Source organism: Schistocerca americana, chromosome 1 (genome assembly GCF_021461395.2).
Source record: "Schistocerca americana isolate TAMUIC-IGC-003095 chromosome 1, iqSchAmer2.1, whole genome shotgun sequence".
In the NCBI taxonomy this organism is placed as follows: Eukaryota; Metazoa; Arthropoda; class Insecta; order Orthoptera; family Acrididae; genus Schistocerca; species Schistocerca americana.
In genome coordinates, this window is record NC_060119.1 from 258,074,363 (window position 1) to 258,084,658 (window position 10,296).

Consider the following 10,296-nt stretch of genomic DNA (forward strand, 5'->3'; position numbering starts at 1 on the left):
ACAACAGAGACGCAGTCGTCCCTAATGACCTCGTCGTCGACGGGATGTTGAGCCCTAATAATAACATCCGCCTCAAGTAAAACTTTCCGAGAGCAACGGACGTCCCTCCTTCACGACGAAGCACAAAACAAGCGACGTGCCGTGACGATTTTAGATAACGGATGTATCTGTTCACGGCGTAAACGACTTCTTAATTATCTATGTCGACTATTCGAATCTTTTTCCCGGTTCGGAATCGTCAAGTGTCATTCGTGTTCCATGGGACTTTCACCACAATCGTGCTGTTACAGACAACCGCGAATCAACAATACATTTCTAGGGTGTCACTGTAGTACCGCTGCGTACTCGTGGCAAATCGTTTTTGCCGGAATCACATTTACTTATTGTTATTACTTCAGTTTATTCCTATGGAACAGCTGCTGGTTTAGTTTGATTCTTAGTTGTGTTTACTAAACCCATATTGAGCTTTAAAGTTATGATCAATTTATGAACAGTGCTGTTTGCGCTTCCTCGCCACGAGTGCTAGAATACTGTACGTCACTGGGTCTCGTAAGCTCACCAGCCTAAGAATTAGTCACCCCTAGGGAAATCATTACACGCATCACTTAGTATCGTGTAATTCCGCCCCTGGACTTGATAACCGCCTGGATTCGGTTAGGAAGTGAATCCATGAAGTTCACTGAATGAGAAAAGTTTAGTTGATAACCTAGCAACCTGACCATCGTCAAGACAGATCTAATGCGCAGATGGGTCTAAACAAAAAGACGGGACAGGAAGTGCGTTCATAGTTTGCAGGGCCAATCGAGGAGGCAATTTCCTGGAAGTTACGTCCATACTCACTGCAGAAATAAGACGATCATCATGTTATGGGCGAAGCGCAAATCGGAATAAAAGAAAATGGAGAAGTAGATGCTCTGGCCAAGGAAGCTGTATACATTGGTTCAGTGAAGAATGATAAAGTGCCACTCGACGATATTCTTCATTACGTAAGGATTATAACCAGGGAATGATGGAATGAAAATCTCGAGCAGCGTCAAAGGGTGACACTATGCTGCAGTGATGCCTAACACCCCGTTACGTCCTTGGTACCAAAACTGCAGACACAATAGAAACTCTACAGTGACAGTGGCACGACTTCGCTCTAGTCACGCGAGATTCCGGCAACATCTTTCCCGACTCAGCATAGTCGCATCTTATTCACGTGAATGTGGCAGTGAGGAATATGTTAATTACATTTTCTTCGGGTACCAAAGAAGGTTTAAAGAAAGAACGAAACTATTACAGCGTCTGACGACCTCTGGAAATGCCTTGCCTACAAACGCTAAAACCTACTTAGAAACAGAAGACACAAAAGTTTGTAAGCTCCTCTACGATTTTATAATAGAGCTCCAAAAATCAATATAGAAGCAGATTTTTTTTGCATCATCATATATGAAATATGTTAATTTTGCTTAGGTCGTTTATTTTAAGTTCAGTTTAAATGCATGTCAAAGATAATTGTTACGAGGATAATCCCAAAGGTAACGTCTCCTACTTTTTTTTTATAAGTACAAAACTCTGTTTGTGTGGCAGTTGGTCACACTGTTATGAAGAGTGCTTCAAGCACTGTGTGTAAACATGCGCACGCCGCGCTGAGGCGCTCAGTCTTGCCTTGGTAGCCGTTGTGAATGGAGCTCCTGTTGGCTGTTAATGCGAAGTGCAAATTGGGCGCATTTAATCGATTTTTGAACGCAAAGGGCACTGCGCCGATTAAAATCCATCGCCAATTGACGGAAGTGTATGGTGAGTCGCGCACGGATGTCAAAAACGTTCATAAGTGGTGTAGAGAGTATGCAGCTGGTCGGACCGAAATTCATGATGAACAGCATGGCGGCGGCGAGCTGATATGACATGGGCATACAAAAACTGCCACAGCGTCTGGAAAAATGCGTCGACAGAAATGGTGATTATGTCGGAAAATAGCTAAATGTTCAAGCTGTAAACCATTGCAGAAATAAACAGGTCTCTGTACTTATAAAAAAATACGAGACCTTAGTTTTGGGATTACCCTCGTATTTTTTATGGTCTGAGACTCGTTGCATGGACGATGGCTAAAAGCCATTAATAAGTTTTAAAAATAAGTTCCACATATCTTCTACGGAGCTCAAGGCAGATGATTTTGATGGCCAGTTGAGATACAATAGAGCGGGGGAGTGTTCAGAAAACCAGTAACATACTCTTCCAGCCCGATGAACGTTGCTGTTGTCGTCTTGAAAAATATGAGCGTGAACAGCTTGCTCAACAGGCAGAACACTGAAAAGTCCGCCGCTAAACACCAGCAAATCCACCAACCTCACACACCTTGTGGCCATGGGCACAGCCAAATACGATTGCCCCTTTCTGCCACTCTGTCACGTTCTTATATTCATCCATGTTTACTTGCAACGTCCGGTTGATACACAAATGTCTCACTGGTCGCTACTTCCTTATGCTCACGCAGAGGTAGTGCACGCACCATTGAGCACGTGATTCGATCGCCGCGCCATTGGGAAAGCCTTAACGATCCACGTATGCGTGTTCACTTGGGAGAGTAATTTTTTGTTTGGTAAGCTTATAAACGATAGAAATACATGCACTCATAAATACATGCACTCATACTTAGTCAAGGTGACAGCGCTTCACTCTAGAGAAATTCCCATTAACTTCGATGCAACATGCCTTGGAATAAAGAATTACAGATTAAGTGATTGAGTATAGAAAATGATATTAACATTAGACTGCGTAGAACTCCTGAAGCATTAAAATCACTATCGTAACGTTCCTCTATATTATATTAATACAGTAATTTGTTAGACTTACGTGGTACGAAGAACTGGAACATGAATATTCAAAGGAGTGTTTGACCCATGAGAGAACGTCAGGGAGATGATTACAAAACTGAAATGGCATGTGCTTCAAGATACACGCAAACTATCCCATGAAATCCTGCTTAAGTGAGGAATCTCCCGTAGAAGATATTGATTATATCAATTACAGCGTGCAATGGGTCGTTTAAGCGATGGGACATATCATCTGCCATCCACTTCACAGTGGTTTGCGTAGTAGAGATATAGATACAGACAAGAGCATTCTTGAGCATTACAAGAAGAACGAAAAGTTATATTAAACAATAAAAATCAAGTTAGAAAAACACACGTAAAAATTTTAAGACTCTAAATAAATTTGTTGTCTTGCCCATCACTTACAAGAAAACGTGTGGGGAGAGGGGGGGGGGGGGGGGGGGGGAGGAAAGAGAACTGGATGAACCAAACCGTCGGAAAGCGGAAAACGATCGCAACAAACTTCTGCCTCATAATTTAGGGAGAGATCCAGGGTCTACACATTCGTTTAAACTATTTCCCTACTCACTTCGTGTAAATTTAAAATAGAGAACATAACTGCAGACAAATCCAAGGGAGTCTCTTGTAATAACTGGAGACACAATAAGTTCAAATACAGCGTAGTGATACAATAGCTCCGAAAGTACCGTACACCGGGCGATCCATCTAAACACTGTAAACAGCCAAGCGTGGTAGGGTCGTGTCCAATTCGTGGAGCGAATGACTCGGTTTATTTAATACCAAAGTGACACTGGGATGCTCACAGAATTTAGGCGGAAATTTGTGCAAATAATACGATATCTTTTTCGTCATATGCTGCTGAACAAGATGAGAGGACAAATAATCTAGAAGCTTGTAAACAAAACTATTGCACTCGAGGAATCACTCACTTACGGATCGTAAGAACAAGACGCACTTGCGAAGATGAAAAATGAAATGATCGTATGGCATTTAATGGCTAATGGCATTTAATGGCCAGGATATCCCCTCCGAGGTTCGGCCGGTGCGCAGCCCCGAATCCTCCCGCGGTCAGAAAAATAGTACACAATCCTCCCAAGCCCACAAGGGTCTGAAAAACGGTGGTACTGAATCCTCCCGTTTGAAGCAGGTAGTAGTTCTAAGCGTTATGAATACTCCAAGCAGGCAAAAGAAAGCATATGAAGTTACAGTAGAAGATGTAAAAAATTTTCGCGTGTATTGTGAGTATGCTTAAAAGTTTTATCTTTTATCTTATTGAGATAAAGTCCGGCCAGCACAGGGTCAGCGACTAAGCCCCGCTCAAGGTCACGCACAAAGCGTGCGCAAGTGAAGCAATATTTTTTTGTTTAAAACATGGGAGGGGCAGGGGAAGGAGATAAGGAACATGGCAGAGATAATTATATTATTGTCTATAATACAATATAAAATGTGTCAGTTTGGGAGGATTCGGTCCTGTTACCTGCTTACCTACCTGGTGTCGGGACAATTCGGGCCTGCGCCCTTCGGCCGCTGTACTGCAAGTCTTTTTAGTTGACGCCACTTCAGTGATGATGAGAGACACACAACACCCAGTCCCCTGCCGGGACTCGAAACCGGCCCCCCTTGCGTGGTAGGCAGTAACGCTACCGCTGCGCTACGGAGGCGGACAGTTACGGCGATATAAAGACGTTTTTGTAGACGTCCATGAGAGAAGGGCACAAGAAAAGTAGTTTTCATGACTGTCACCCCAAATACAATATATTTTAACATTCAAACCGCCACTCAAAGCATGTTAGCTTTTCTTGCGATTGGCTGGACGTTAATCGCTTCCTGAAAAATCAGCGGCAAGTGAAACACCTCTACAATTCAGGTACGGGAATAACTTAATGACATTTAGATAACAACAGCCACGTCAGTAATATAACTCACAAAGATAATCTGTTCTTCCGCCTTGGACTCAGTAATACCTGAATCACTTACACATTCGAGTACAGAAATTGTACGTTTTCTGTAACATGGTCCATTGTTTCGTTTTTACCTGCATGCAGTTTCACTGTCTGAACAGAAGTAAATCGTTTCTTCTTTCTCCAGATTTTCCCGGTCGGAAATATTTCATAATATTTGACAGGAGTATGCTTCACAGAGGTAACTCATCAGACCTGACTAATCGACCGATATGAAAAAGAAAGCAGAGAAAAGCACAAGGGCGTTATGAATACCTACACTACGCAACAGCAACGGTCATGTTACTGATGACAGTGCACTGAAGTGGAATTACCAAATATAGTTCCCTCGGGTCCATCACCAAAGAAGACGAATTCGAATCAAGAACAGCTGCCAGAATGAGTAATTTAAAACTACATGTCCACGGTGTAGCGAACCAGCTTAAATCATTTAATATAGGCAAGTCCTCCTGTCCACACTGTACACCAGTTAGGTTCCTTTCAGAGTATGCTGATGCAATACCTCCGTACTTAGTATTTATACACAACCGCTCGCTCGACCAAAGATCTGTACCTAAAGACTGGAAAGCTGCATAGGTCACTCCAGCACTCAATACACACATCACTGACGTAGATTTGCAGTAGGGTTTTGGGACGTATAATGTGCTTGAACATTACAGATTACCTAGAAGAAAACTATTGACAAATAGTCATCAAGGATTCAGAAAGTATCGTTCTTGTGAAACACAACTAGCTCTCTATTCACACTAAGTAATGACAGGGGATCTCAAACTGGTTCCATACGTTCAGGTTTCCAGAAGGCTTTTGACACCGTTACTCAGAAGCGACTTGTAATCAAACTGCGAGCCTATGGAGTATCTTCTCAGTTATACGACAGAATTCGCGACTTCCTGTTTGGAAGGTCACAATTCGTAGTAATTGACGGAAAGTCGCCGATTAAAAGAGATGCCATATTTGGCATTCCCAAAGGAAGGCCCTCAGCTGTTTTTAATGTACATACGCGATTTAGGAGACAGTATGAGCGGCCCTCTTAGACTGTTTGCAGCCGATGTGTTGTTTACCGTTTCGTGAAGTTATCAGAAGATCAAAACTAATTGAAAAATGATTCAGATAAGATATACGTATGGTTCGACAAGTGGTAACTGACTGTATATAATGAAAATTGTGAAATCATCTACATGAGTACTAAAAGCAATCCGCTAAATTTCGGTTGCACGATAAATCACATAAATCTGAAGGTTATAAATTCAACGAAATACTTAGGGATTATGGCTACGAATAACTTAAACTGGAACGATGACATAGATGATGTTGCGGGGAAAGCTAAAAAAAAGACTACAGTTTTTTGGCAAAACACTTAGAAAATGCAACAGCTCTATTAAAGAGACCGCTTACACTACGTTTGTCCGTCCTCTTCTGCAGTACGGCTGCGCGGTATGGGATCCCAAGCATATAGGATTGACGGAGAATATCGAAAAGAATCAAAGGACAGCTCGGTTTGTATTATCGCAAAATAGGAGAGAGACCGTCACGGGTATGATACACGAGTTGGCGTTTTTCGTTACGACACGATCCTTACACGAAATTTCAATCACAATCTTCGTCCTCTGAATGCGAAAATATATTGTTTGCGCCCACCTACATAGGGAGAAATTATCTTTGTAATAAAATAATAGATATCAGAGATCGCATGCAAAGATTTAAGTGTCTCTTCTTTCTGCACGCTGTTCGAATGTGGAAGGGTAAAGAAACAGCTTGGCAGTGGTTCGATGAACGAACTGCCAGGCACGAATTGTGAATTGCAGAGAACACATGTGGATATAGACTTTCTGACCAGTGACCTCCTCTGATCCAGACCGTAGAGTAAGAATGTCTATGGAGTGAATATTCAGATGCGCAGAAGAGAATTTCTGTTGCCAACATAAAGTGCTGCCAAAGTCACGTGACTACATATTGCCTTAGTTTTACTCTAAGGACCCTGTGGATTTTGAATTCATTACACCGCTAGAACAGACAGATCCTATTCAGTAGTATCACTGAATTTGTACACACGATTCATAGGCACCTTAACATTTTCCAGTCGATATCTGGAGTGAATTTGGCAGAGAGCTTTGAGGAGATAAATGCAAGGTCGTTCCACTTGTTGGTGCCAGCTTTCATAGCCCAGATATCGCAAATTTTTGCCGCAGAGTAATGGAGTGCAGCCACCGCCAGGTGTTAGATTTTGTACTGGACTTTATCGTAGTGCCGAGCCATAGTTTTAAAAAAATACGCTGCGGCAACATTACGAGATGGCTTCTTAGTTATAGCGTCCCAAAAAACTTCGAATATGGAAAGAAAACATGCAGCAAATATCACACTTTTAAATATTTTTAAGGACGAAGTTCTTCTGTTTTTGCTTCCTGGTTTTTGACTTCGTCCATCCTTAGGGAAACAATATATTAATCGCAAAAAATATATTTATCCACATATAGCCTGTTATAGTAGCATACTAAGGTTACTTTAAAGTAAGTAAAATGACCGTGAGACCTGTATAATCCGAAGGAAATGACTCAGACTGGGACATAGTTCTCTGGCACGTAGTTCTTCATCTACATAATTACTGTACAACTCACAATTAAGTGCCTGGCAGAAGGTTTATCGAATCACATTCAAGCTATTACTTTACCATTCCACTGTCGAACAGCACTTGGAAGAAACGAACCCTTAAACCTGCGAGCTCTGATTTATTTTGTTTTCTTAAGATGATCGTTTCTACCGAAGCAGATGGGGGCCAACAAAGTATTTTCACACGCTGAGGAGAAAGCTGGTGATAGAAATTCCACGAAAAGGTCTTCCCGCAGCGAAGAACGCTTTTGTTTTAATGACCGTCACCCCAAATTCGGGTATCATATTCGTGGCACTCTTCCCCTATTTCGTGATAATACAAAACGAGCTCCTCTTCTTTGAGCTTTTTCGATGTCATACTTGATGTGTATCCCACACCACGCAACAGTACTCCAGAGGAGGACGGACAAACGTAGAGTAGGCAGTCTCTTTAGTAGACCCATTGCATTTTCTAAGTGTTTTGCCAATAAATCGCAGTCTTTGGTTAGGTTTCCCACAACATCATCTATGTGATCGTTCCAATTTAAGTTTTCGTAATTGTAACCCATAAGTATTTAATTGAATTTATAACCCTTAAATTTGTGTGATTTATCGTGTAACCGTAATTCAGCGGATTCCTTTTGGTACTCATGTACATGATTTTACGCTTTTCATTATTCAGTCAACTGCCATTTTTCGTATCACACAGATTTCTTGTTCAAATCATTTTGCAATTGTTTTTGATCCTTTGATGACTTTACGAGACGGTAAATGACACCATGATCTGGGGACAATCTAAGAAGGTTACTCAGGTTCTCTCCTAAATCGTTTATATAGATCAGGAACAACAGGGGCCTAGAACACTTCTTTGGAGAACGCCAGATATTACTTCTGTTTCATTCGATGATCTTCCGTCAATTACTATGTTTTCTTATCGGAGGGTGAGCATTGTACGAAGTGTGTACCCATCTACATCTACATTTATACTCCGTAAGCGACCCAACGGTGTGTGGCGGAGGGCACTTTACGTGCCTCTGTCATTACCTCCCTTTCCTGTTCCACTCGCGTACAGTTCGCGGGAAGAACGACTGCCGGAAAGCCTCCGTGCGCGCTCGAATCTCTCTAATTTTACATTCGTGATCTCCTCGGGAGGTATAAGTAGGGGGAAGCAATATATTCGATACCTCATCCAGAAACGCACCCTCTCGAAACCTGGACAGCAAGCTACATCGCGATGCAGAGCGCCTCTCTTGAAGAGTGTTCCACTTGAGTTTGCTAAACATCTCCGTAACGCTATCACGCTTACCATATAACCCTGTGACGAAACGCGCCGCTCCTCTTTGGATCTTCTCTATCTCCTCTGTCAACCCGACCTGGTAGGGATCCCACACTGATGAGCAATACTCAAGTATAGGCCGAACGAGTGTTTTGTAAGCCACCTCCTTTGTTGATAGATTACATTTTCTAAGGACTCTCCCAATGAATTTCAACCTGACACCCGCCTTACTAACAATTAATTTTATATGATCATTCCACTTCAAACCGTTCCGTACGCATACTCCCAGATATTTTACAGAACTAACTGCTACCAGTGTTTGTTCCGCGTGGCTGGGAGCAGACTCCCACACTACCGAATTTATTTCGCATTTGTCTCTTAAATATACGTCCACGCAGTCCCATAAATTATCCCTACTGTATTGCCACTTTATTACAGTGTGTCTCGATATTTCTAGACACGAGCGCCTCTTACTGGTATGATAACCTTACTTAAACCTCTGTGATACTATACATCTATGAAAACTTTTTGCTCCTCTGACGAGTTTGGATTTGCATTTGTAGCAGCAAAAATTGTTCACCATTGCTGTTACCAATAAGTAAATGTGTAAAAAAACAAAAGTGCGTTAGATGAAATCCACGTTACTGTCGCAGTTTGCTGTTGGTGGCATGCGCAGTTGAGTATGCTAACCCCCTTAGATATTCCTACTCTGTGATCTAGATTAATTTACTTTCGTTCCTCCCTCCCCTCCTTCCTCCCCACCCTTCAGGGGAGAATTTCACTGACAAAATCATCCACAGCCACAGAGGAGTAACAGATTCGTAACCATGATATGTTTCACAAGCTGCGACATCGTCCCGAAAAAACAGTGACCCGTATATGTAATCAGTTTCCTTTAATTTACGTCAATGGTCACAGACTGTTCGATAACAGATGACCGGTTTCGGTCTTTAATGACCATCATCAGATCCGTTTCATAAAAACAAAGTGCTAATGTACTGCAGCCGTAGCGGCATCGTCAAATGTCAATGCTGGTGCTGATTTTGCATTTAACATTTGACGGTGCCACTATGGCTGCAGTACATTAGGACTTCGTTTTTATGAAACGGATCTGATGATGGTCATTAAAGACCGAAACCGGTAATCTGTTATCGAACAGTCTGTGACCATTGACGTAAATTAAAGGAAACTGATTACGATGATACGTCTCGACGCGTTTCCGCCAGGGAGATTTCTGTTACGGCGCGCCAGCAGTAGGCAGTGCGGAAGAACACGAGAACGTACCTGTCACGACGTCGCGGCGTAGACTGGCGTGGGGCGGTCCACCTCGCTGGCCAGCTGGCGGATGCTGTATGGCGCAGGCGGCTTATCGAATGGGAGGCGTCCTTCAGTAATTACGGGCCGCACTTGCCGTGGCCGGCTGTGGCGGCGCTGCGCTGCCCTTCGCGTGTCTCTGGTGCACCTTGATCGGCGCTCGGCGGCGGGTGGGAGGCGAAATGACGGTGAAGCGCCGAGCTGGCCCGTGCGTAACCCAGCCCGTAGGTATGTTGTTCCAATGGAGCTGCCGACAGAGCCTGAACTACTGTCATTGGCTCACAAACTGCACTACTACCACGCTGAGCAACAAATTCAATGGATCACTTTTTTTGAAATC

The 10,296-nt window shown here is 42.9% G+C and overlaps 1 protein-coding gene across 1 annotated transcript in view; it reads right to left on the reverse strand.

The window, feature by feature from the left end:
- Positions 1-10,040, reverse strand: part of LOC124621854 (fatty-acid amide hydrolase 2-A-like) — a 170,292-nt gene extending 160,252 nt beyond the window's left edge. Inside the window, exon 1 of the mRNA XM_047147316.1 lies at positions 9,927-10,040. The gene's annotated coding sequence lies outside the window, so the exon portion shown is untranslated. The remainder of the gene's footprint in view (positions 1-9,926) is intronic.
- Between the last annotated feature and the right edge of the window lie 256 nt (positions 10,041-10,296).